Source organism: Pteropus medius, unplaced genomic scaffold (genome assembly GCF_902729225.1).
Source record: "Pteropus medius unplaced genomic scaffold, Ma_sr-lr_union100, whole genome shotgun sequence".
In the NCBI taxonomy this organism is placed as follows: Eukaryota; Metazoa; Chordata; class Mammalia; order Chiroptera; family Pteropodidae; genus Pteropus; species Pteropus medius.
Window position 1 is genome coordinate 25,118,347 of NW_024354502.1, and position 24,448 is coordinate 25,142,794.

The following is a 24,448-nucleotide window of genomic DNA, read 5'->3' on the forward strand; positions in this document are numbered from 1 at the left end:
TTCAATGTATCAATAGTTTGCTTCATCATTAATATTTTCTGTGCCCTCTTTAGGAAATCTTTTTCTACTTGAAAGACATTAAAATATTCTTTGTTACAGTTTAGTAAGTTTATTGTTTTACCTTTCATATTAAAATTTGAAATCTACCTGGAATTGATTTTGTGTATGGAGTGGGGTAAGAATTAAGATTGTTTTTTTTCCATGTGGCTAACAAATTGATCCAGTATTACTTACTGAAAATACTGTTCTTTTTTCACTGCTGCACAGTGCCATTTTTTTCTTAAGTCAGATGACCAAACATGTGCAATTTTTTTTTGGTCTCTTGGTTTTCCAATGCTCTATTTGTTCAAACTTGCAATAATGTTACACTGTCTTAAATATATTTTATAACAATCTTGATATAAACTTTTTTAAGTACTCCAATTTTGCACTCCTTTAAGATCGTCTTTGCCATATATAGATTGTTCCATGCATGAATAAGTGAATTTCAGAATCATTTGGTCAATTTCGTCAAACAATTGTCCGTTTCTCAAAAAAAATGTTTATCAGTTAGGTTGCTTAAATATTTTTGCATTCTTAGTGATTAGTTATCAGCTTGAGCTATCAATTATTGAGAGAGGTGTAGTAAATCTCCCATTATGATCATGTATTTATCTATTTTTACTTCTGCCAATTTTTGCTTTTTGTATTCTGAGGCTATATATTCAGGGACATATAAACTTAAAGAGGTTTTCTTTTCCTCTTATTATTATAGAATATCCCTCTTTAACTCTAGACATGCTTCTTACTTTAAAATTTACTTTGAGGTTCACTAACTTTCTTTTGGTTAGTGTTTGCATAATTTGAATCTTTAATTCCTTTTACTTTCAATCATTTTCTATACTTATATATAAGGCATGTTTCTTGTAAGATGCCTTTAGTTTTTTTTTTTTCCCTAATCTTACAATCATTCTTTTAATTGGAACATATATTTCAGTTATATTTATTTAATTCTGATATATTTAAATTTAAGTATACCATCTTACTATTCGTTTACTATTTATCCCATTAGTTAATTATTTTAAAATTATTTTTAAAAATAGATTATATATAGTTAATTTCTTATTCTCATATTAAAATATAAATTGTAGTGAAAGTATAAATATATACTTCAGAGAACAGTGATATTTCTGAATTATGGAAGCTAAACTGGTATTCTTAATGAATTTATTATTTCCAGAATGATAATGAGATATGAGAGTTCAGGACTGTTGGGAGGCTAAGATTGGAAGGTGACTATTTGCTATATTCAAGGACAATCCTGTACTGAAGTAGATGTTCTGATTGCAGATCTTAATCTTCTTGTAATAAATTTTGAATAAGCCATGTCTAATCATTAAGAGAAATTTATTTTTGTTTCCTATTGTATTTTTAAAACTGCTAAATCAGTAAGATTGGTCTATTCCTAGCCTCACTCTCTGAAAGAATATAAATCATGCACCCATGACTTTTCTGGTCCCTCTCTTAAAATATTATTGCCACGAATTTTAAAACAGCTTTAATTGGTAAATTGATTTTTACAGACCCGAAGAAAACTCAAACTCTGAACTTGATCTTATATTTTATCTTCTTTCCTCTTTATTTGGGTCATGCTATGGGTTGTACCATTGCCTTGAGGATACCTTTGTGTTTTTTCTCCTCTTTGTTCACACAATGTTTGTCCTTCATCATCTTGCTGACTATTGTTTAGGACCCCATCGAGGTTATTGTCAGGAAAAGAAGAGAGGTAAGGGAGAAAGGAATGTTTTTCCTGTGTTATGGTTGGGGTCTGTCAGGTATTTAGTACTGAACCTCCCATGGATGCTTCATAGCTTTACAGAGGCTCCTATTGGAAACATTAAACTTACTGTCCTTAGAATTGGTGTTGCACTTTTCTTATCTGACTGCTACTTTCTCAGTCCTGCTTGTTTGTTGACAACTCTAGCACTCTTCCCTCCTCCCATTTTTTCATTAGATTAAGGAGAAACTACTCTCGATCCTCCAAAAATCTTTCTTATGACTTCCTGACATCTCCAAAAACTTTTATTCATTTGACGTTTATAAGTTGCCCTATTGATTTTGGGATTCTACTTTGAGATTTTTGTTTTATATACTCTCTAATGATATGCTTTGGCATCAATCATCATTTACATTGTGGCTTCTGAGTTTAAACTGCCAAATAATATTCATTCACTTATTTATTTATTAACTTATTTATTCATTCATGTATGCTTACTTTCAACAAACATCGATTATCTGTTATGTGCTAAGCACTACATTTGAACTGTGATAAAGAAAAGAGAAAGACCAAATTCCTGCCTTCTTTCTAGAGAGAAAAGACAAACAGCAGGATTATATACAAGTTCTATTGTATATTAGAAGGTGGTAAGTAAATGCAGACAAATAAAGCAGGAAAGAAAAATAAGAAGTGGGTGGGGATATAAAGACATTTTTAAGTAGAATGGTCAAGGAAGGACCCACTGGAGATTATGATCTGAGAGGAAATCTCTTAGTAAAGAGTGTTCCAGCCAGATGTAACTGAGGTGGGATAATGGTAGGCCTGTTTGAAGAACATAAGAAGGCCAGTGGCTGGCATAGCATGACAGATGGGCAAAGTAGTAGAAAATGAAGACAGAATATCTAGAGAGCTAGAATACAGACAGAGCTGAACATGGTACTTTTTCTTCACCTGAGTGACAAAGCAAAGCATTAGAAGGATTAGAATGGAGGAAAGCCTGCTGATTCAAAGTTTTTAAATGATCTTCTGTTTTTGTATAAAAATAAACTGTAAGGAAGAAAGAAGAATATGGAAACAAGGAGACTAATTAGAAAGCTATTGCAATATTCCAGGCAAGAGGTGATGATGGATTGGGTGAGGAAAGTAGTAGCTGATAGGATAATATAGAAAGGTCAGATTAGGAATATATCCTGAAAGTAGATGCAAGAGAATTTACTGACAGATTTGATATAAGGTATGAGAGAAAGACAGGAGGCAAAGATAATGCCAAGATTTTTGGTCCAAACAGCTAGAAGAATTAATTACAAGTAATAGACATGAATGGAAAAGTAGACTGGTAGAGGCTGCAAAAAAAAAAAAAAAAAAAAAAGTAGTGAACAAGGCCAGGGATTCATTTTCACTTTTGCACTTGTTTAATTTCTTTCATAGATATCCTGTTGAAATTATTGAATAGGCTGTTAGAATCAGGAGTTCAGAGTTTAGTGAAGTCTCAACTCAAGACATGAGAGTTGATGACTCTCTAATTCATGACAGAAATCACCAAGGGAGAGAGGAAAAATGAACAAGAGAGAAAGTTTAAGGATTGAGTGAAAGTCAAACAAAAGGCCAGAACTATGAGGAGAGCCAGCAAACTGACTGTAGACATGACCAATGAGATAAGAGGAAAACAAGAAGAAAGTGTTCAAGGATGAGAGAATGATCACTTGGGTCAATGTTGTAGAAGTATAATAAGATTAGAAATAAATTTTGAGCATTGAAATTAACAACATGAAGGTCACTGATGACTTTGACAAGAGCACATTTATTTGGATTAAATAAAGGACAAAATGGGGAAAATTTTAAAATTTCAGGTGCAGACAACTCAATATAAGTTTTGCTATAAATTAGAGGACTAGGGTATCAGATGGAAAGAAAATTGAAGTCAAGAATGGATTTTTAGGAAGCTTGATGTTTGTATGTTGATGGCAATCTTCTAGTAAAGAGGGAAATACTGATCCAGGCCAGGAAGAGAGGATTTTTGCTGGAGACATGTCTTTATGCAGGGGAGATAAAATGTAATTTCATGCCTAAATGGAGAAGTTGCCTGAAGATAAACCATGGGAGAAGAGCAGTTCAAGAAACTGTGAGGCTAGGATATGGGAAGAATCATTAAATGGGTATTGAAATTCCCTTGATATATGACAGAAGTGATGTTAGACAGTGTTACACCCAGCTTGGACTAAAACAATAAGGATGAGTGACTCAAGGGTTGATTGATGGCTAAACAAGAGAAAATATGAGTAATATAATTGATGGTAAAGCACTGGAGCTAGAGTTCTACCAACTCAGAGGGCTTTGGAGAAGCAATGTTCTCAGGAGAGAATCTATCTTCTATTAAAGCAAGAAGATGAAAGGAATATTTAGAAAAGAATTTGAGTGTGCAGTTTTTCCGAATGAACTATCACGGGTTCTAGAAGAAAGAGTTTCAGGAGGAGGAGGGGATTGGAGCTGAAGACAGAATGTAGGGTGCATGGAGTCATAAGAGGATTAGAGTAAAGGAGATGAGTGGGAACCTAGGATTCTTAAGCTTCTGTGGTCCCTGGCCTAAACTGCAATAACGAGTATAATGAGATTAATTCTAGTGACTCAAGGCAGGTAGATACTGAGACTCTGAGTTTTGGTGGTGAAAGGGGAAAATAAATTGTTTCCTCCTCCCTCATCCTAAAGTAGGCTTAGGGGCCCATGGGTAGGTCTCACTCTGAGTTCAGAACTTCTTCATGACCCCTGCTGATATAGGGTAGGAGTCTCATTCTAATTCTCTTTTTCATGCAGAATATGCTCCAGATTTTTTTTTAATTTACATTATATTGATTTACAATAGGTAGTTTTTAGAGTATATGCGCTAAAAACATACATAACATTTTGACTTTCATGTAATTTAATTATTTTGGTCATTTAATCAGTTTAATAATCGTGGCCATAAATCTCTCTTTGCTTTGTAACTCCACTAAATAATACAGAATGATTAGATGAAGTTTAACATATGACACAGACTTAACCCATATTTTGCATACTGTGAACTATGGGGAAATGGTGCTTTTTATCTACTGTGTTATTTATTCCAGTTATAATTACTGATTAATGTAAAGATTGATAAAGAAAAATGTATGGGTTCAAGGGAAGCTCCAAAGGAGGGATGCAAAGAAGGGGTGATCTAGAAGTTACCTGAGTTCCAGAAACTCTTCTAAAAATATTTCTTAAGGTCTTAAACAATTAAAGTCCAATATTTGACTTTAAAGACAGCTCATATTCCACAGCATTGATTTAGATATGAGATTGAGAAAACTGAGCCTTATTATCTCACACGTTCTGTTAGCATATTCCTTCTGTGTTTGCTTTCTGACTTCAGAACTGATGTCCAAATGGACAGTTCTGATAAGTGGCTCTTCAGAGAGTCCTCTTCCCTGTGCTTCTCATTCAGTAGAAGTGACAGCCAGAGATAGAAAAACCTGGTACAATAAGAGAGAGAGATAAAACTAAATGCCAATAATGACTTATGTCAGAGTCAAGAAGAGAGTTGGGGGGACATAATTTGAGAAGATATATTAGGGATACAAATGAGCAATCAATTTTATTGGTCTGTTTCTTAGTGTTAAATTTAAAAAAATCAAGACAGAAATAATATTCTTAGACATATTGGTAATTCTTAGTTAATAAGAAATTACGTCCCAATAGGGTAATAAGTTTTCGTTAGCATTTGTTTCTTTTGATCCCTTCCTCAGCTTATTCAGATCAGACACACACACACACACACACACACACACACACTTTTTTGTTCTTTATTTTCAAGATTTCAATCATTGACCACGGAAATACAATCTGATTTATACGTTCTCTGCCAGCTTCTTATTAATTTATTCAAGATATATTTATGGAATATTTTTTAGGCCCAGGTACTATTCTATACACTGGTGATTTAGCAGTTAAACAAGATGTTTAAATCTCTGATCTTATAGATGCTTCTATTGTGGTGCATGTGTTGATGGAAGGGGAGTAGAAATAACAAATATATAGGTAAATAATATGCAGACTTGACATATTAACAGTAAGAAATCTATTCATGAATCACATAGAATCACGTACCTGTGCTTGAAATATATGTGATCACACAGCTAGGAAGAACATTAAAGGCATGTGACATAAATTATTGCTCTCACCTCATTAGGAAGAAATTTGAGACAGAGGTGATGATCATAAATTGTGTAAAGTCAAACTGAAGTAGGGAACTTAGCAATTACTACTAAGCCAAATCAGTATATAATTTCAACTTAAAGGATATTTTAATTTTAATCTTCACAGTCAAAAAACTTGGACAAACCCTTCCAATTATCCATCTACCTAAACTATGTAAAAACTCTAATCATATGTATCAGCATTATTTCTTTTTAGTCTAATCGTTGGTAGCCTAATTGATTACCATATCTATGCCTTCACATTTAAAAGACGTCACATTTTTTGTTCCACTCTCAAATTTTACATTGGTCAAATCTAAATTTCATGACTACTTTCTTTTACAGTCAAAAAAGTGACAGAAATTTGAAAGTTCCTGAGAATAGGAATAGTTTGGGGGTACAATGTCTTCTAATAATAGTTTATCTCGATGTGGAAGGATATTTTAGGATCAGACCACTGAGTCTGAAAAAAGAGCCCACTATTTACTATACTATCTTACAAGCTAAGAGCCTTCAGTAAAACCACCTCTAAACTGTTCACATGTGAGATTATGCTACTGGAAAGTAGGTTTTTGAAAATAACTTCTCCTGTCAACTAATTCCGTCTTCACACCCTAACCCATCCCTGAGGCAGGCACCGTGATTGTCCTGCTTCCCCCTATACAAGCTTTATTCTTAAATCCTCTTGGCTTCTTCAACTTCTTTATTTAAACATTTTTCTAGACAAAAGAGTTTCCCTCTTGGAATTTTATCTTTTCTCTGGTCCAAAGGTCAAGACAAGTTTAGGACTTTAGCCTATTTTCTTTAGCCCTTCACCAATTCCTAGAAATATAATTTCTCAAATCGATTTCTTTGGGTTAAGGCAGCAGGAAACTTAGCCACAATAGTTAAGTTGTTCTTGCAATATCTTATGTGCATATTCATATGGGTAGGCATTAAAAAAGAAGGAGGTCAAGTTCAGAGATTTTGTACTAGTTTTATAAAGACACACTATATTTCCAGAAAATTTTATTTTTTCTTTAACATTTTTAGAATTGGATTACTTCTTTGGCTGTAGAGTTTCTCAACAGTTATAATATCTAAAGTAAAGATATAGGAAATAGGAAGAGTAATTCAGTGCCATAACCCATCAAAAAAAAAAAAAAGTACACACACAAATGCACTGGCCTGGTCAAAATTTCAGAAGACCATGTCTAGTATCCTCCATCATATTTTATACATTGTTTTAAAAATAAATTACAAACACTGGATTAGATGTTACTGAATTAATGCTAGATGAAGATTTCTCATATATTCCTGAAAAGACAACATTTTTGCTTTCAGATGAAGTCCCAAATTTCTTCTGTTTTCTTAAGAGAAATATGCCCTTTGCCAAATTCCAATATACGAGCATTCGCATGGACTTATAGCCACCAAATATCTAAGATTGCATATAAAAGATACATAGAATTAAAAAGGTATAACAGAAAGTAGAATACGAAAGTGGGAAAGAAACTAACAAAAAATAAGTTGAGGGACATGAAATAGAGGTAAGAATGAAGTTCATACAGAAATATCCACCAGCGTTCTTGTCACTAAGGGTGGAGCACAAGATTGGCTTTCTTATAAGCTTCCATAAAGAGAATCCTTCGTAATATGGTTTATAATGGTTAACCAAAAGCAAAACAAGAGAATAATGATTATTAATATTTAAAAGAGACATTTTTTGAGAGTTATCATAAGTGAGATGATGTATAATATAACAAAAAATTCCCTCAGCATCTTTAGAGTAGATAAAAAGATATATCGACCAGGTTATTTCTTTTAAAGGCCTGCAACGTAGAACAAGGATGTCACTTGTGCAGCTCTGTAGAGGCCCAAAATTGGGGTTCCAAGAAGGAATATTCTCAAACTTTAATGGGCATTAGAAGCAACTGAGTAGCTAGTAACGTGCGGATACCCAGGCTCCACCTAACTGAGAGAGTCTTATTCAATGTCTGGAATGGAACCTGGGAATATGCATTTTAATGAGCATGCCAGGTGATTCTGGTGAAGGACAGATTGAAGAGCACCTAAATGATAGTTGTAATTTTAAAAAATTTACTTGACAAATGATGCATTCATTACCGATACATTATTAAAAGTGTATATAAAATAGGCTTCAGAAATTCTTTGGCTTTCCTTCTCCCTTGAAAAAACATTTCTGAATGCCAATTAGCCAGAATGATGTCAGAGGAATAACCCTACATCTGCTCTAATTATTTGTTTTAAATAAATCATTTGCAAATTTCACTCTTTTAATTCTCATTAGTAACGAATAGCTTCCAATATATTCCGCAACTGACAGCAACATACTATTATGTCACCAATTTGTACAAATTATCTAGAGGAATGTGTGGACTGCATATCCTTTAGACAATTCTTGACAAACATAATTTCTTTCAGCTTCTAAAAAATAGATATTGGGTGAAGTTAAGACAGAACTACCTGGCAGATACCTAGAATGTAGCTGTGAAACATTGCCAATTAAATCTAAACAATATATTTTAAGAGCAGCCAAGCTGGGTGTAAGATTTTTATGTTGTGAAAATGGAGAGACTTAATAAAGATGTGCACTGGGAGGAAAGACTCTCCACTTCCACTTGCCAAGTCCTATGTTCTCCACAGAAAGCATTTTCAATCCTCATACATAAAAATGTGTAGCCAGAGTTATATCTCAACCAAAATAGAACAATATCTATAAGTCATCCAAAGAACACTTAGGTTTGAGAAATGTTATTTTCTGATGTCCCTTACGAAGCCAATCATAGCAGCAGGGGTGCCTGGATGATGTAGGTTGCTCTAAAGCATTACTTCTCCAAGTGTAATCTCCAGACCAGAAGCATCAGCATCACTTGGAAACTTGTTACAAATCCAAATTCTCAAGCCCCGCCCTAGATCTACTGAATCAGAAATTCTGGGGGTGGTTTTTAGCAGTCTGTTTTAATATGCTCTCTGGACGATTTTGGTATATGCTAAAGTTTGAAAACCACTGCCCTCTAGCATACTAAAATTTGGGGAAACTAAAAACGTCTACCAAAAATAATAACTTTAGTTTTAAAAAATTGATTTATAGTTTCTTTCTCTGGTAATAGAGAGTTTTTGAGTTTATATGTGTCAATATGTATACACATCAACTCTAATTATACTGAACATTTCTATTCAGTATATTTCAAACTTTGCTCACTTTTATTTATTTTGCTTGTTCTTTAGTACAGGTTGTAAAATGGTGGCTGTCAGAAAGACCTATTTTTTAGAGGGGGTCTATATAGCACTTTGAATATATATATATGTATATATAGTTTTCTTTTCTTTTTATTTATTTATTTATTTTTAATTAAATTTGGGGTAACTGGTTAATACAATTATATAATTTTCAAGTGTACATTATAATTTGACCTCTCTATATTCTATTGTGTGTTTACCACCCAAAGTCCAGTTTCCTTCAGCTACCATTTATTTGATCTCCTTTACCCACTTCACCCTCCCTCTACCCCTATATTTGATACCCTTTACCCTGTCTACCTCTTTCCTCCTCCTGAATATATATTTTCATCACTATAATTTCAAAGTGCCCTGTCCAATTCCTTGCAGGTTGCCACTCCCTGTTTTTTTTTCCCTTATTCAGAAGTTTGTGTCCTTGCCTGGTCCCTGGATGCCTTCTGCTTAGTACTTCAGGTTAAAAGGACGTTAATTTAAATGGTATTATTTTTTCAGCCTATCTCCTGCTAAGCTTTCTTACACTCCCTTATTCCAGTGATTATTCTCATATCTTACCAAATGTGTTTTGTTTGTTGCCACTTTTTTGTCTTTACTTATTATCTTCTCCTTTTCAAGAATGTACCGTCCATTCCTCTTCAGGGACAGCTGAAATCCCATTTCTTCCTTCAAGTCCTGCCTGACAAACTGAGCCCAACATAGTCTACCTATTGTCAGGAAATGCCATCTGTGTAGATTATACCTACCCAATGAGAGTTTTAAGCTCCTTCAAATGCAGGAATTATATCTTCTGTTTGAATACACAGTGTCTTGTATGCAGTTGGTACCTCATAAGTTTTTTGATTAATCTTCTTTTCGATATAATCTATTGAATAGATTTAAAACTTTAGTGCATATTAGGTACCAACTGTCTTTTAAAGAAAGTTTACTTGTCGAGTGTGTTTGCCTCATAGAATGTTTTGTTCTTGTTCAGAAGTGAGCTTGGCTGGAGACATAGAGTCCATGATCAACTGCACCATGACAGAATAGATGGGGTGTTTCTTGAGTGGAATGTAAATATATATGTGCTGGCAGGGGAGGACAGACCCCACTCTGAGAGAACCGACTAGAACCCTGCACAGAACAGGAACTCTCCCATTATGACCCCCAGCCAATCCTGTCGAAGAAAGGATGAACTCAGTGTGGGTTACCAGCCCTGGTTACTGTCCTGGGCACCACTGAGCTGCTTTATTGAAGTCTACTGTGCCTCCAAAGATCTGGAAACTTGAGATTCAATTTGACTTACTGCATGATTTCGAACTATTTTTCTTTACTATCACAAGCAACACATATGTATTCAGTCAATACTATGTGTAAGAAATTGTCCAAGCTATTGGAGTAGATAGTGAGCAAAATAGTCTTGTTTACTTGTGTATCCATACAGACACCGACTCTGAAAGAATATTTCTTTTACTTGTAATACTGAGTCAGATGACTAACTGGGCTGCAATGTTACACCTATTAAGAGTAGACTACACATCTTTTACTAGAGGGGTTTCTAGTAGTGGCTACTACTTTCATTTTCTGGTGAATAAGGACATGCATTTTGACGGGTAATGACTTGCATTTTAACCCGGGTGGCCAATATTAAGTACTCTCTTTGTGTCTATAATTGACCCAGTTATAATAAAATCTATGATCTCATTAGCCAATACTTCAAAGAATTATTTAATTGCTAATAATACATGTACTGGCCAGAGGAGAATTTGTATGGCTCTGTACACATGAAAATATCTTCTACTTGTACAATACTTTCTCTTTGACAAAATGCTCTCTTATGTCATTTAATTAGAGGAACTACAATCTGAGGTGCATGTTATTATTTCCATTGCACAGCTGAGAAAATGCTCGGAAAGTCTGAGTGGTTAACTCCCCTGTGACTCGCAAGGCTGTTCTCTTTTTAGTCTCACATGCCATCTCTGACTCACTGAGCTAATAATGGTTTGTCCTCAGTTCACCATTAGAGGCTGCTAGCAAGCAAAGCTTTGGTTCTTAAAACTCAAACATCACTTTATTAAGTTATTAAATAGTTTGCTCTTTAATTCCTTGGAATGACTGATTTAAAAAACCCATAAATCAGACCCATTATTCTATTTGACAGAAAAGTTAAAAAAAAAAAAAGGAAATGTTCAAGCTTTGTGAGTAACTCTATCATAAAGAAAGTCAATGAAAACTCCAGGATATCTTTAATTTTTTCACTGTTGTAAAGGTTATCTGATTAAAATGAGCCTTTGATGATAACTCAGTTGTTGTATGAAAGGCAAAAAAGTAGTGATTCACAGAGTTGACAAAGAATGCTCTGAGTAGTGTTAACCATCCCAGCATTCAGAAATCAGCCACCCTGAAATCTCACACAAGAGATTACTAAACTCATTTTCACATGTTTGTAACCTAATTAGGTCTTCAGAGATGGTCTCCTGAGGCCAAAGACTAACAATTTGCCAACCCCCAGTACTGCTTTGTTCATGTTAAAAAAGGGCTCTCAGTCCTTCAGGAATAACAGTTTCATTAAAGCAAGCAAATGCCAGGGAAAACCAATCAGATTGTAAAGAATTTACATCCTTCCTTTTATAAATGCTCCTCTTGGCTCTCTCTTTTTTAATCTTCCTAAAAGTTGGTTGATTTTTTAATCTTCTTTAAACTGTCACTTCCCTTACATTCTCTCATTTTGCCCAAGTATAGTCATTTTGAAATATTTGCAGCAGCCCAGAACCCATTGCTGAAGACGTATGTTCTAAATATTTTCATCGGATTCCATGTAGTTACATAATGTGTAGAGACATTTTTCAGTGGTGCGGGCACTGTCTCGAGGATTCAAAAGTACCCCTTGAGGCACGAAATCCTCTGTGTTAAACCTAAAATAGTAATGTTCATTTCAATCATCCAGATTATAGCTGTAGAAATGTCCTACGGGTTAGATTTTTATCACCAACGACACTTCTATATCCATGCTTGCTTGAGGTTTAAGCCTTCTTAATGTGTTTTCCTTTAGCAAGCAACCGGTCTAACCTGCCTGCTGTTTCTATGAAATAGAGTAAAAATGTGGCTTGATGAAACTTAATAGCTGATCCTTGTTTAGATATAATCGTCTCAATCAAGTTATTCCAGCAGGTGCACCTGGTTTATGCTGTACTGCTTCTCTGAACTGGAAGGCAGCAAATGAATAACATGGCAGAACCAGAGGACAGCTGAAGCCTTAGGGTGGGGTAAGGTATTTCTTGATGGATATGGAGTGCCATATGGTAGAGAAGAGTAATTGATAAACCCTTTGCCACAACACCCTATCCCAAAATTGGTTCAAGTTGGCTGATTACCCAAAAGCCTCTCAGAAAAACAAATGAAACACACACATACACAACAAACGAAAATACAGAGCTCGAAACAAATACATTTTAAAATGAAAGAGTAAAGAAGTTGTAAACAATTACTACCCGAATCAAATACCATGCAAATTACATACTTGTGTATATTTTTCCTCCTTAGTGGCACCGGTTCATTGTCATATGAAATACATTTTAGGGAGAATCCTGTGGGACTAAACCTTTTTAATGACTGAATAATTCTTACGATCATCATGGTGGACTAGAACTCTAAATCCTTTCTTTTTCTTGTGCCTTCATATATTAAATACAGTTTTATGACTATTTTTATCTTTAATATATCAATTATTTTACAACCACACTTAATAAAATAACTGGGTACTTTTTTCAAGACATGGCTTGAGGCTGATAAATTGATACCTCTATAAAGTATAAATGATCACCTGTGGTTCAGATGACACATAAAATGGGGGACACAAAAAGTTTATTGTCTGAGTGGACTTCGAGGGTATCTCTATATCACTCAGGTTTTTCCTTTGATTGTTTATTCTCAAGGATGCTTTAGGTCTATGAATAGCCTATACTGGTCAAAAGGATCTTGTTTATCAAAACACCCATGTAGTTGAGTTTCATGAAATGTGTACTGTTTTCTCATCAAAACCATAGTTTTGTCATGAAAACCTTCATAAATCAAACACCAAAAACAGCTCCTTAACTGCCTACCGTTTTCTTTTCAAATACCTGTTGTTCATCTTCCTGACAGTTTTGACCATCGCGTGCCTGAAGCTTTGAATTCCACATGTTGTAAGCAACTTAAAACTTCAAGCCAAAGGAAAAAGAATGTACAACCACAGTCGAAACCCAAGATTGTCATGAGCTGTGTCACAGGAAGGCAGAGCTCAAAGAGGAGGTTTTTCTAAGGGTCTAGAATGTTTTCTTTATCCATAAAAAGAGACAGTGTTAATTTCATTATTGATGATATTATAGCAGAATATGCTGTAATTTTAAGGGCCAGACATTTTCACATGCATTTTTTTGTGATACTTAAAAAGAGTTATATAAGGTAAACATAATTATCTAAGATGTAACAGATGATCAACCTGATATCCAAAATGGTGTAACACGTTCTGGGTATAGCCAGGAAACGGAAGATCCGGGAGTCAGCTTAACTGTTATTAAAAGTTTGTCTTATTTTCGTTTTGCCAAATTGGCTTTGATACAATTTGTCCTTTCTAACTTGGAAGGAAGCATAACCCTTATTTCGTGCTCATTATTTAATGGACTCAGTCAGCATTGCCATACCACTCAGACGCTTTCCAGAAAAGCTCTGCCCACAGCCCACTGTTGAAGATGGTCTTATTCACAAAGCTGGCTGCTGCATGTCTGTAGTCAGAGGTGGGTTCTGAGCTCTGTGTGGTAAGTGGAACTTGCTTCTTCAAACCTAGGGCTTGGGGTGAGTCCATTCACTGTTCTCTCTGTCTTCACCTGCAACTAGATTTATAAAAAGAGGAGAGAGAATCTGAGCTTCTACTGATAGCAACAGGAGACAAGCCACTGAGGAGCACCGTGTGCTGGGGTCACTGTCCAGAGGCCCAACTAGGCCAGGCCATGCCAGAGTAAGTTATCCTTTTACTTCCTTTATATTTAGGATGTAGGAATTAGAGTTTGAAGAAAAATACAGCATTTTCAGATACTTTTTTTTTTTTTTTGGCTGAAAAGTATTCCTTCTCATGAACCATCCAAGCTTTCCAAGAAGTAGTGTGAGGCAGGGCTGTCGTGAGGTTAGGCCCTATTTGCCAAGGGCTTAAATGTAGGGTTAGAACTATAAAGGATCTTGTGGATTTATAACTTTCTCATTTGATGAGGGAACTGAATCCCAGAAAAAGTGACCAAATATTAAGTTAAATTTCTTAGCATAGACAGAGTCCTTAGCTGGCCTTCAAGTCTTTGCTAACTTTCTACCTAACTTCCTTTTACTGACTGTACTTACAGCTTGCTGTGTTTTCTGAACACATCTCATGTTCCTATGTGCCCTAAACTCTTCTCCGACATACTTACTGGTGACCTTACTTCATTCAGCTCTTAAATCAAGTATTCTTACTTTGAGACACCATTTTAGACCAGCCTCTCTAAATAGCATCTTCACCCTGAAGTGGGGACAGTCTTGTGGGACTGAGCCCTTAACCTGTGGGATCTGATGCCATTTCCAAGTAGATAGTGTCAGAATTGAGTCAGACTGTAGGACACCCAGCTAATGGCAGAGAAGTGCTTGGAGGCAATGGAAACCCCCCTACGCATTAGAATTGGTAGTCAGAATTATAGTCCCCTTATCTTGCTTTCATTTTATTTATAGCACTTGTCCTCTTCTTTCTTTATGTCAATTTTTGCTCATTGATCTACGCATCTTTTCCTGTGAGCCCCACAAAGGAAAGGCCATTGATTTTTGTTTTCATTGTTTTTTTTTTTAATGCTGTAGCCCTAGTAGTAACTATGTTATCCAATGAATAATTATGAAAGAATAAGTGAATGAGTAAATGCTCTATTTCATTCTTGTTTTTTGTTTGTTTGTTTTGTTTTTTTTTTGTTGTTGTTTGGTTTTTTTTGCTCATTTTGTTCTACCTGAAGGAAAAATAGATAACTATTTTTATTTTTTGGTATCGCCTACCCCAGATGGCTTCTCTGACTCTCACTTATCTTCATTGGGCTGAGTAGTCCTCACTCTATGTTTCCACATCACCTCCTATCTTATCACTTACCAAAATATATTGGGTTACCCTTAATATATATCTTGACTTGGGTTTTCTTGAAAGCAGTCCTTAAGACAAGGATGATCCCAGGAGGAGTAGAAGTGAGGATCTGAAAAGAGTAAAACAGGGAAGGAGAAAAAGCCAATACAAGAATATACTTTCTTGTAGGTTGCCGCTGTGGACAGTGGGGGCCTGATTCTTCGGGAATCTCCTGAGAAACCTACAGACTGTCTCCTAGAATTGTCTGCTATATATGCACCAGCTTCCGCCCTCCAGGTATTGAGAGGTATCCTCCTGCATGGTAATTCCCATACCTCCCCACCTCATATGAGCAAGGATTATGCCAATTCCTGGTGGCATGTAGTGTCAGAGAACAAAACACATTCTTGAGGAGTGAAGCTGTCAGCGTGTAGTGAATTAGGAATTGAAGCCCACCTGGAACTCTCCACCAGATGTGGCTGGAGTCAGAGGTGAGGCCATGAGGATGTACACAGAGTCTCTCTGCATAAATATTTGATATGTCATGCCTTATTAATCTTGTCTAGAATCTGTTAGCAAAGCACAGTGCCTGGAAAGCATTGGAACTCCAACTCATGTTTATTTAATTGACTTAACTAAAAGGGAAGAACAAAATAAATGTGGGTTCTAGAAATAAGCTTATTAGAAATTTAGATTTAAATTCTAGTTCTGTCCCGAAACCTTGGAAAAATTATATTATGTCTCCAGGCCTTAGTTCTCTCATCTGAAAAATGGGATAACATTAGTAGAATTTAAATGAGAAATCAATATAACATTCACAGTGCTTGGAAGATAGTATGAGCTAAATAAGTGTTAATTACATTAAAGATAGTAATAAATAATCATGTTAGCTCACTCTACTCGCCAAGTACTGTGAATGCTGCGGTTATCGACATGATGATGCACGTGGCCTAGGCGTCCAAGCTCCTAGACCATTGCTTTTCTCATGTTTCCTTTAACACAGCAGAGGCAAGTCTTCCCTGTTTTCTTGCTTGTTAAAGAGAGCTCATTTTTTTCCAGGTTCTTATGCATCCAAAGAGTTTCTATAAAGAGAAGATCAGGGCATTTCTGTTGGAAGTAGTAAACTGAATATAATGCTTATCTCTCTTTTCTCAAAGCCCCTTAAAATTATATTAGTCTATAAAGACTAATTCTATATTTATACAAAGGCATAAATTCATAATAACAAAGAAAATGAGCAGAAGTTTATTAATAGGTAAGAAGTTGTAACACATTTGCAAGAATAGTTCAAATAGATGAGTTTTTTAATACTTCTTAATGTATGTGCATGTGTCTAGAAAAAGTGCTGGCACACAATAAGCAATTATTTCTAAACCGAATGAGTGAATGAATGAAAAGAGCAGTCTAGACATATTATTTAGGTACATGTAGGTTAGCACCAGAAATTTTTTAAAAATGCAGGAATAGGTAAAATACTTCTCACTGGGGAGCAGGACTCATAATGAGGAAAGGTAGTGGCAATGGATTGTTGATTTTCATTAAGCTTACATTCATTATTACTTTATATTTCAAACTGTATTCATATATTCCTCTGAAAAAAAATGCCAGAAAATTATTTTTTAAAAAATTTTAAGAAGAGAAATTTGAGCAGTGACACATCCATGAATTCCTTCTATTTCTGCTGAGGGAAACTTATTGTTTACATTGATCCCAGTGGCAAGTTCTGAGACTCATGTATAATGATTATCTGATATAATCTCAATATGTCTGGTGACCATTAATGTAGGTATGGGGAGGAGATTATCTGTGAAAAAAATTGTAGTAGATGAAAGAATAATGTTTGAATCTGGTAGATTTGTTTTGAGAAATGGACTGTTTTCAAGCAGCTTTGAATAATTACGACCACCTTAGAGCAGAAAAAAAAAAGAGATCGTTCTCCTGGGTAGCACTGTACATTTAATAAATATCTGTAGAATTAAGAAATTAGTGAAGCAAACCAATTTTTATAAACATTTTCCTTTACCTCACTTTATCTATGTCAAAGAATTTTCTAGAAGTGCCTATACATCTTTTTGATTAAATTTGATCAACAGATTGACTAGAATATTGGAAGCTTTATTTATTCAAATTGGTTTAGAGTAATTATTTTATCTATACCATGTTTGAGAGCTAGCTGAAGTTTATTAGCTAGTAAACTCTCTTCTTTGAGTTGGTGGTGGGAGCTGTGTTTCTGCTGTGTTTACCAACCAGAACCCCAAACTGTCAATGGGTAGTAGGGTCCTTGGTCATTCCCTAAATAGAATTCGCAAACTCAAAAAATCTGAGAACCTCTGCTTGTGAGAGTGGGGGAGGGTTAAAACATGCATATTCAAAATTCTCTGTTTTTATTGAATCTTCCTGATTTATATCTTTCAGAAACCTATTATTATCATCATTTGCTTACAAAATGCAAATGAACTCTGTCCTCCACCCCCTCCCCCGCCCCCACAAACATTTTGGGATAAACACAACAGAACTGCCAGAAGGCTTTATTCCCCAAAGCACCTCTTGCATACAAAATCTGGCTCTCTCACAGTTTCATTTGTTAAGGTCTCCTTCAGTTTTGTCACTTTTTTTTTCTAACCTATAATCTGCCTTCACAGGAAGCAGAAAACTGACGGAGTCTTATGAGTTCAAGAATTGGAATAGCATCTCTTCATGTTCTCTTCCCCTGTCCTAGCTTGTGAAATGCCCACTGACATAGCTGGCAGTCAAATAAAAATAAAAATCCCATTCAATATTCCATTTATTGTTGTATATATGCAGTATTGCCATTTTGCATGTTAATATCTGACACTGTTTTTTAATTTGTTCTAAACTGCCAGCTTATTTGCATCATCTCTCTGTGATCTCCCACCTGTGCAGCAATTTGGGGGGAAAACATAACCATTTATGTACATACTAAAACTTGACTTAGTAACAGAATCTGATCCAAGGAGAGCTCATTTATTTTCTAAACATTCCTCACTTAGCCTTCGAACTGGGTTTTTGATAAACATATCCAGAGCCCATTCGCTGTCTCCGAAAACCAAGAGAAGCTTTGAAATGCTTACACTTGTGGACTCCACTGAGCAGCTTGATGGTGCCCATGTTGCAATATGCTGGTTTGTGTGCTGTCAGGTTCACACGATATCAGTGCCCATGCCACTCTGCTATTTGTGGTAAATCAGCTGCTTGAATTGTGAGATGAGAAGACCAAGTTCTAAGTATGGGGCTAAGCTTATCGTGGTCAGGAATAAGAGAAAAGGAAATATGGATGCTATAAGTGCAGAGGCTGTAAAACAAGTGCATTTCAACAGTTTTAACAACTAAGATCCTACCTCTTTTACGGAGTTTACAGAGTTTTAGAACATCCATTTATTAGTTCTTATAATCTAAGCACTGATAATCTAAGAAGGGGAGTATAATCTTTTTTCCTCTTCTGTATTATAAAATAAAAATTTTGAAGAATTGAGTTTTGCCTTATTTGCCCCTAAATTATGGAGTGTGGCATAGGAAGATGCTGATTTTGAAATGAATTCAATTCAGGTACAATAGCCTTTTGTTCAAGACCTGTATCCCTGTACTATACAACCTAATTATTTATTATATTTGTTGTTTATTATCTGTCTCTTCTCAAGAAAAAGATAAGCTCCGTGACAACAGGTATTTTTATCTGATGTTTTGGTAAATGATGGATCTCAAAGGTCTAGAAGAGTGCTTGGCACATAACAAATGATCAATAAACTTTTGTTGAATGAATGTATAAATGAAAATATCTTCTCCCTTTATGAGTCTGAGTAACCAAAGAGATCTTCCTGCTGAATGACTCCTAGTCTTTAAAATTTTGCAGACCAAATGTATTAAAGAAAAAAAAGATAGGGGTGCTAGAATAGTGCTGCCATTTTATAATTGTTAAATATGACTTTTGAAAAATAACAATGACTATCTTAGAGTATTTTATCAAAATGTGTTTTTAATAAAAGAAAGAACTTTTCAATGCAAAAATTAAAAAGAAAGAAATAACCAAAAAGAATTGTTAGCCTTCTCAGAAAACACTGATGCTAACTTAAGTCACAGACCATCATCCAGCTACTGGCAAACTTTCAAAAGCTTCCAGCTTAGAAAACTACAGCTATAAGCTCTGCTGAATTGATGCAGCTTCTATAAAGATAAGCAAGTCCTAAGGATATGTTGGATTCCAAACTAGCCAATTTCGATGACTATAGAAGCAAAGCCTTAAAGGGAATTCGAAAGATCACCCAGTCCAGTAACTTCAGGCAAGTGAAATTCTAAATCATGCATTGTTGGGTGGTTTCCAGTTGATCTGATCCCTCTTGAGTGCCCTGATGTTTCCAGTGCTTAGAGAAAGCCCTCACCAGCCAGCTGGCCTTGTGGAAACTTTTCATCTCCATCCCATTTCCCCATGGAAGCCTGACAAAGAAAGAACAGAACTCAGAAAACAGCTTCTGAGTGTCTCTTTCTCACTGTTGACTTCTTTTCAGAAAATATTTGTTTCCTCAAATTGTATAGATAATAATGGGAGTAATCCAGTAGTAATTTATGAGATACATTATTCTCTCAGCCAAATGAAGAGGATTTGTATCTGTAATTATACTGTGTGTATGTGTGTGTATAAAAAAGAGGAACTGGTCCAAAAGCGCATGCTAAAATTCTAGGATGAGCCAGGGACCCTCTCCAAACTTGTGGGTTCCTAGTCTCTGCACCCTTCCTCCTCCTCACAGCTGGGGTTTCTGGATCTCTACCAGTAGTAGACTTAGTTCTCAACTTCCCAGTTGCCAGCTTCTGCTCATGAGAAAGTCCAAACCTAAATTCGTTCAGAAATCCTGTCTCCTGCCTTGTTCTTAAGCTCCAGTCTCTCTCCCTGCCAGTCTCATCCCCACCATGTGCTTCAGAAATAGGTAAGAAGTGCAAGATCAATTTGAAGAGCTGAGTTTCTTTTCTGGTAACTTGACTTTCCTCAGTATTTCTCTAGTACTCAAGTCCTGAATTCATCTTGTGAGTCACCATACCACAGAGTAAGGACCTTTTCTCATCTTGGGTCTGGTCTATGGCTAATAAAGGCAGCAATAGGAAAGCCTAAGATTTTCTTCTAAGATAATGATGATGATGATGATGATGATGATGATGATGATGATGATGAGACATGATTTGGACGCTTCTATAGATTAAGAGTCTCATGTTCTACTGACTGAGCTAGCTGGGTGTTTATCTATAGATTAAAAAAATACAAAATTGTTATCATCATATTACTTTTTTGGTTTGACTTCTTTTTCTAGATTTTCTGTCATCAGGCAGAATAGAAGAGTAAGAGGCCAAAGTGAAGAATCTTTTCCAGAAAGGAGAAGAAATCTCGTTATAGGTTGTTCAGCTTTCTAGAATAAGAATGTAATCTTTCAAGATTTTGTTTCTTGTGCCTGCAGATTTTTCTGTAGTGATTTTACCAAAAAAAAAAAAAATGTCCATCATGTAAACCATCTTTTTTATTTCCCCTTCCAAGATCCACACTTTTTTTTTTAAGTTTTTTTCAGAATGATGATTTTTTTTCTAGTAGTAGATGTACTAGAAAGTTTGCCTAGCAGACTTCTATTATTGTCAGTACAGAGCATAACCAAGTCCAATCTCAACAGCACTCCTTGTTACAAAGAATTATTTTCTGTAACCAGATCACCAAACATTTTCTTTACTAACATAGGTGAGTACTAAGGCATAGAAAAAGCTTCATTGAAACAGACATGACAGTTATAATTTCAGCATAAAAAATGCTATTTTATGGATTTTTATTTCTGTTTAATCTTATTATTTCTTAAAAAGTTTATGAAGTGATTTAAAGTCTATCAAGACAGTTGCTTTAAAATATACTTATAATAGTATTACTTTTTATTTGGATCCACCGTTGATATTCTCATGGCAGATGTAAAAGTGAAAGATCACTTATTCATCGTATAATCTCAAAATGGAGCAAAAATAAATCTAGGCCACAGCATATTTGCCCACAAGATCTCACATGAAATGTAAAAGTGTTCAAATATTCTTAGGGATTAATGCAGCTTACTGCTGCCCGCTGTTTCACTGAAATTTCCTTGAAGAGATTTCTTTATGACATCTTATAATGAAGAAACACCTAGAAAGCTTACTCTCTTTCAGCCTCCAGCTTTCCCCCTGTCTCGTGCAGTATCCAAACCCCATCTAAACCACCACTGAGTTCTAAAAACAAAACGTCCAAATATATTTTTTGCTTTCCTACAATTATTTAATTGTCTTCCTAATTAATTCCACAGTCTGAAATAAATTATTGACTTTCTAGACTCTCTTGTTTTCTGTGACAGCTTCAGCAGTAAACAGGCCATTAACAATTCATAATGAGCGAGACATGTTTGTTTTTTTCCATGTGCTAATTTGGTACCCCATTAGAGACTTCCTTTGACTCTTCTCTTTCCTGTCAACTCACTTTTGGAAAAGGGTGACAGACTGCTGGGCCCTATATGTTTGAATAAAGAGACATTTCAAAGAAAAAATAAAACTCTGTTTTGCTAAATTCAATTACTTATGTGGAGATGATTCATAGAACTTTTCTTTTGTCTTTTTCTTGTCCATTTTTTTTCCACTTTGTAGAGAGATAGCACTGTTTCATACATGAGCTGAAATATTCTTAACCTGGACTATTTGTCAATACTCAGTGAGTGCTTCTAACCAAGGTTCAAACTGATTTCTATGAGAGAAGTCATGTCTATGCCATAAATATGGATCAGAATATTCTTTGTATAATGTACATGAAAGATGGGTGAGACATTGCTAGAGGATGCATCCTTCACAGGAGAAAGAGTGTGGGCAAAGGGAAGTTCAATAAAAATCCTGATTGGATGCTGGGTGGTATGGAGTAAAATAAAATCATAATGGATATTGTTCAGTTTGGAGCATAGAGACAGGAGAGATTTGTAGTAAGATATCTCCTTTTCAGAGGAAACCAAAATGCCTTGTTAAGCTTAGAACCAAGCCATAAGGGAACTGTTCTTAGATCGAATGCAGGAGAGTAATCATCAAAAATAGGACTTGTCTCATGTCAATCTGGGAGTTGTTATGTGAGTTGCATCAGAAGAGAGAAAAGCAAAAAGAAGAAAAACAGGATGATAGTGCTCAAATCTTAATGTGAGGAAATTTGGTGGAGTCGAGTAAAAAGAAAGCACATTGTTTAAAGGAAGTACTTTGGAATTAGACTTGAGTTCGAACTTAGCTTTAGGTCTCAATTTCTTCATCTATAAAATTGGGGTGATAATGTATACCTCACTAAGTGAGAAAATGTAACTTAATGTAGAGGTTGGCATGTTGTAATGATTTAATAAATTGTAATAATTATCTCATAAATAATTATGTTAATAATATTGATTTACATTATAAATTGTATTTATTATACTTATCTATAGTATTATTTATTTATAATTATATTATTCTGTAAATGACATTGTATTTAAAGATGGTTTTATGATAATAAATCTGAACTTTGTTAGGGAACTTAAACAAGAAGATAATCCATAGAATGACATAGTACACTTTATTTTCCTTAAGTTTCTTTTTAACCTGTTCTGTTTGAGCTCTGGAAAAGAATGTCTGCTCAGTTACACCGGTACGTGATACTTAGAAAAGTGCACCCTTCTAGTCAGAAGGTCACCTGTTTTGCCCTAAGGGTAAATGGATTGTTTTAATGGCCCCAATTCTCTCTTCTGTGAATCCATGCCCTCTGCGATGTGACTATAGTTTCTCCTATAAAGAGCAAAGTTTTTTCTTCATTTCTTCATTCCCAGTTTGGCCACATGACTTGCTTTGAACAATAGGGTGTTAACAGTTGCAATGCAAACAGGGCCTTGGGAAAGTGCTTGCACTTTCCCCCTTTTCCTTCGCTCCTCTCTATCTTAGCCAGGAGAACATATCGGGTCACCTTGTTAAAGGATGAGTCGCAAAGAACTGAACCAAGTCATTCCCAATATTCTAGATGAGGTCATCTTATGCCAGCTGATCATCTGCAAAATCTGAACATGTGGGGGAGACCAACTGAGTCCAGCCTAAATCACTGACCCAAAAAGCTTAACTTAAGTAACTGCTGATCATTTTAAGCCTCTAAGTTTTGGAGAGGTTTATGGCAATAGATAGCTGATATATTCCCAAAAGAGTACAAATATGAGATGGATGAGCACAGTACTAAAGAAGACATGTAAAAATAAGTATTTTTTTCATTGTAAGAGTAGCGATCTGGAACCGATTAAAAACAAACACTGAAAGCTCAAGGTTAGTTTTAAGTCTATACTTCACTCCTTTACCTCTCCTCACTATGCCCCACCCCCTAGCCCTAATCAGAACCAACTTAACTAGAAAACCTTCAATAAATAACCAAAAAGAGTATGATGGTGTGTCAGGCAAGAAAGGGTAAAGAGTAAGCAAATGCCACTTAAAATGGAGGACAGCACAAAATCATGGAAATTATAATGGTGTTAGAGTACTATATTTTCATATTTAGAACCCATTTCTGGCATTAGATGTACAATTGTAGAAAATTTATTTTTGTTCCCATGTATAACATAGAGATTATATCCATATATATATATATATATATATATATATATATATATATATATGAAGAATAAATGCTATTGAAAGAACAATTGGAACAGAACAGTAGGATTCCATAAACAACGGCTGCATTTGCCCATGGCCACTGCATTATTTATTCTTGAACACTTGTCTTAATCTTGATCGTAGATCATGTCTCCTTTACATAATCCCTTCATGAGGGAGAACATAGTGTCTTTTTCTCCCCATCCCTAGAAGTTAACATAGAACCCAATAAAATATTCTTCTTGTCTACTCAATGAATAAGTAAGTTCATGAACTCAGTTACAGGCAGTAAAATAAACATTTTCCACTGATGCGTTGGCCTGAGTTTCCATGGCTGTTTCAAAAAGAGAAGGCTGCAAAAGGCTTCCTTACTTAAAATTCAATGGTATTAGTCACCGCATTTCCTGCTTATGTGACAGGGCTGAGGCAGAGGTTTATGGAAGGAATGTCGATTAGTGGGGAATCTGGAGGTGAACACAAGGCAGCAAAAAAAGTCTGGGTATGTTTCCA

At 35.3% G+C, this 24,448-nt stretch overlaps 1 long non-coding RNA gene across 1 annotated transcript; it reads left to right on the forward strand.

Moving 5' to 3' along the window:
* Window positions 1-13,669: 13,669 nt before the first annotated feature.
* On the forward strand, window positions 13,670-18,196 carry LOC120595516 (uncharacterized). Its single transcript, XR_005650882.1, has 4 exons — window positions 13,670-13,958; window positions 14,059-14,179; window positions 15,479-15,586; window positions 17,932-18,196. It is a non-coding gene; the product is annotated as an uncharacterized LOC120595516 (long non-coding RNA).
* The last annotated feature ends 6,252 nt before the right edge of the window (window positions 18,197-24,448 follow it).